Source organism: Orycteropus afer, unplaced genomic scaffold, assembly GCF_000298275.1.
Source record: "Orycteropus afer afer isolate SDZICR_OR568_19922 unplaced genomic scaffold, OryAfe1.0 scaffold00458, whole genome shotgun sequence".
Classification (NCBI taxonomy): Eukaryota; Metazoa; Chordata; class Mammalia; order Tubulidentata; family Orycteropodidae; genus Orycteropus; species Orycteropus afer.
The window spans coordinates 1,503,997-1,508,629 of NW_006922045.1; positions in this window are offsets into that span (position 1 = coordinate 1,503,997).

Below are 4,633 nucleotides of genomic sequence, written 5' to 3' on the forward strand. Positions count from 1 at the left end.
TGCCTAAGGCATTTGACTGCTAACCGGACGGTGGACGGTTCAAACCCACCAGCCACTCTGTGGAAGGAAGATGGGGCAATCTACTTCTATAAACATTCACTGCCTCGGAAACTTGAGTCGGAATTAACTTAATGGCAGTGAGTTTGATTTGGTTTTATCTCTACTTTACCAACAAATTAGAGTGAGCTTCAGGACTTGAAAGAAGTCCCACATTTTGGCAGGAGTGTTTTGTGGGTGGCGTCGTGTGCTTCGTTTTTAACCATATTATAATACAATCTGTGTTCCTTTTTCAGGGATGTGCGATGGTCGCATGAGCCCAGTGGGTAACAGAGTGATCTCCTTCCCGTGAAGGCCAGTCTCATGGTTAACTTTCCCCGACTCAATCATTTATTGAGTGCTGTAAAATGGCCGTTTCCTGATTTTATCATTCCTTTCACTTGTAGTAGTCAGAATTCTCCAAAGAACTTTTTCAAGCCAAATATTATCTCTGTGGGAGTTCTTGAGGGGGACACCACTGAGCATCCTTGACCACTAACAGATCGGAGTCCACCCCTTGCTGGTGGACTTCCTGAAAGCCAGGCATTGAAAAAAACTGGGGAGTAGTTCCACTCTGAGCCAGGTGAGGTCGCCCTGAGGCAGGGTCTACTTGATGGCACAAGGTTGTATCTATCTGATATCGTAAAACACAGTGTGTCCACGAAGGGCTTAGTTCTTGCCTTCATCAAAGCCGGTTTTCAGAGGAAGCAGGGATACGCTGAACACTTCCAGTGATGCCAAACTTACTGGGCCACTCCTGCTGGACCCTACGCTCTCTCTTCTGAGTGTCATTATGAGTTTGTGTGCATATATTCCTCTTTATATATTGCATTTATTCCTCTTTTGGATACTTTGTTGGCTCGATACCTTTTCGGCACTGCCACTTGATCTTTGGGAGTTCTGGTGGCGTAGTGCCTAAGGCATTTGACTGCTAAGCAGAGGACTGGCGGTTCAAACCCACAAGCCACTCCTTGGAAGGAAGATTGGGCAACCTATTTCTGTAATGATACCTCCTCGGAAACCCAAGGAGGGATGGCTAGGAGTAGGACCCCAGTCCAGGGCAGTGGGTTTGATTTTTTCTTTTTTCATTGATAGCTGCTTTACTTCCTGCCACCACAAGATGTCTCTAGATCTTCTTGTGTGTTTTCTGCACCAACCCTGGTTCCATGTTCCATTAGTGGGGAAGGACTTTGGGACACCAGTTTTTGGGTGCTAGCTGTGTTCATCCTTCTTGAATTGGCATTATGTAGAGACCCTTTCAGAGTATAGTGTTTACAATCTGTGTGTGTGTGTGTGTGTGTGTATACACACACATGTCTATTATAGATACATACACACACATACATACATACATACATAAAAAGGCATCATGATTTCATGCAAATATTTTCAATTTAAATTTCTATCCATAGGATTTTCACATAACGTCTTTGATAGTCATACTGGAATCTAATCTTTCCTCCTCACAAAAAAATCATGGACCTTTAGCAATCCTGACACAATTATTCCCCTGCCTTATCCCCAGACAGACCTAAAATACTTTCAGAATAATCTTAGCACTGTTACTATCAGTAATTAGGTTAGAGAAGAAAGTCTATCGCCCACTGTTGCTCTCTTTGTCTTTGATCATAGACCAGTGTGGATACAGAGCCTTGCTTTGCCAACATTATTCAAAATTACTCCTTTCTGAGCATGTGTGTTTCATCCTCTTCAAGAGTCATGGTAAGATTTGTGTTTCATTCTTTGCTATTACTTTTCTTTCTTTTTAATTTTGCAGCATGTAAATCTTCTACATTTTTCAGACTTGAAACCACATGCTGACATGTCCTCAACCACATTGTTGGCCTCTCCAGCCTTTCCACTCTGCCTTCACTACCACTCATAAGACTTAGCTTTGTTTCCATTTTTTATTTATCTGTACATTGCTTCCTTCTGTAAATATCACCAAGTTCACAGTTATTCTCCCCACACCCTTCTTATGTAAAATATACCATATAAACAATTATTTAAAGCAAAGTGATGGAAGGAACTAGGCAAATAAAATATATGTGAAAAACTGTGTTCAAAGAAAATGAAGAGAAACATCAGTGATTGGGAATACGTGACATATGCCACTCCACGGTGGGAAAAGATGCCTTTAGGTTACCTTTGTATTTACTGACACAATGACACTAACAATACCTATTGGATTACAGTTTTGTGGGCTACCTAATACAAATACCTGAGCAGAGAACCAAACCTCAGTTTCTTGGGGACAGTCCTATTTAAATGTGTTCTCTCTATCCTACCTGTTTTTTTTTTTTTCTCTAAGTTTTCAATTCTTTTTTTTTTTTTTTTTAATTGTGATTTGTGTGAAAGTTTACAGAGCAAATTCACTTTCCATACAGTGGTTCACATACACTTTGTCTCATGACAATGACCACAATTTATCACAATGCAACAGCTCCCTTCCCACTTACTCCCGATAGTACCTCTTCCCTGCATCCATCCCTCCATGCACTCCTGCCCCCTGAGCTGTCTCCCTGTGCATAAACAGCCCTTCTTTCTTCCATGATTGTTCTCTCCAAGGAGTGGATCTACCTCAGGTAAATGTTCAACTCATAAGCTTGTCTTTTGTTTGGCTGGAAGCCATGGGTGTGGGTTCAATTCCAGACCTGAAGGGCAGCTAGGGACCATAGTCTCAGTGGTACCACAGTCTCAGTGGTACCACCAGGCTCTATCAGACCAGAAAACCTGGTCCCCCCCCCTTTTTTTTTTTTTACAAATGATTTTGAATTTTGTTCCACATTGTTCTCCCTCTCTATCCAGGATCTCCTATATAGATCCCCCTCTGAGTGGTTGACTGTGGTAGCCGGGCAACATGTAGTTCTTCTGATCTCATAGTCATATAAGCTGAGTACAGTTCTTCATAGTATCCTGATATTATCCTTTTTATTTCAGTTGGTTCTGTTGTGATGTCACCCATTACATTTCTTATTCATGGTATTTGTACTCTCTCCCTCTTTTCCTTCATTAAATTTGCCAGTGGTTTGTCAATTTTATTGATATTTTCAAAAACCCAACTGCTGGTCTTCTTGACTTTTTCTATTGCCCTTCTATTTTCTGTTTCATTGATTTCTCCTCAAATCTTTATTTCCTTTCTTCTGGTGACTGTAGGCTTTCTTGCTGTTCTTTTTCCAATTGTTGGAGATGTTGGTTTAAAGTGTTGATTTAGGCTCTTTCTTTTTTTCTGATGTGTGTATTTATTGGTGTAAGTTGGCCTCTGATCACTGCTTTTGCTGTGTCCCAAAGATTTTGGTATGTTGTATTTTCATTCTCATTTGATTCAAGGAACTTTTGAGTTTCAATTTTTATTTTTTTCTCTTACCTAGTCTTTGTTACGGAAGGTGTTCTTCAGTTTCCATGTGTTTACTCTTTTTTTCCGTTGATCTTCTTATTGTTGATTTCTAATTTGATAGCATTATGATCTGAGAAGATGCTTTGTAGTATTTCAATGTTTTTAAATGTATGAAAGCTTGCTTTATGGCCTAACATATGGTCTATCACGGAAAATGTTCCATGTGCACTGGAGAAGAATGAATACTGTGCTGCTGTTGGGTGAAGTGCTCTGTAGATGTCTATAAAGTCAAGTAGGTGGATTGTATTGTTTAGCTCTTCTGCATCTTTGTTGAGTTTCTTTCCAGTTGTTCTATCTTTCATTGAAAGTGGTGGATTAAAGTCTACCACTATGACTGGAGTCATATATTTGACTTTTCAACTCTTTTTAAGTCTGATTTATGTATTTTGGGGCTCTTTCACTGGCTCCATAGATATTTATTATGGTTATATCTTCATGTCCAATTGATCCTCCAATCATTTTATAATGTCCTTCCTTGTCTTGTATGGTGGTTTTTGTCTTGAAGTCAATTTGATCAGAAATTAATATTGCCACTCCTGCTCTTTTACAGTTGCCATCTGCTTAACATATCTTTTTCCAACCTTCAATTTTTTTTTGTCTATTTTTGTCTTTGTCTCTAAGGTGTGTCTCTTGTAGACATCACATTGATGGGTTTTGTTTTCTTATCCAATCTGCAACACTCTGTCTCTTGAGTGGTGCATTTAATCCATTAACATTCAGTGTAATTATAGACGATTATGAATTGGTTGCTGTCATTTTGTTATGTGTTTTTTCATGGTGTCCCTAGTTTCTTTGTTCCATATTATTTTTTGTGCTGAGCTCATTATGTTTATGAATTGTGTTATCATTTCTTTTGTTGCTGTAGTTTTAATATTTGCTGAATATTTGTGCTTGTCTTCATTTTTATTGTGATGTGAAGGTTTATCATTTTTCTTTGAGGTTACCCTGTGATTTATAATTTTCTCCCTGAGATTAGAACAATCCATTCTATCTTGCAACTCTCTTGACTTCCTTACCATTTAGAAGTTCTGTAACTACACGGTATTTTCCCTCTTTTTGGTTTGTAGTTGTCCTCACTTGCCAATTGATGTCTCTGGTTCCCTGTTCACAATCTTGTAAGCTCATTTTACTTTGGATATGTCCATAGCTGTGGTTTCTGGATTATGTCATCTTGTGTATTAATGGTCAGTTGTTATTTGC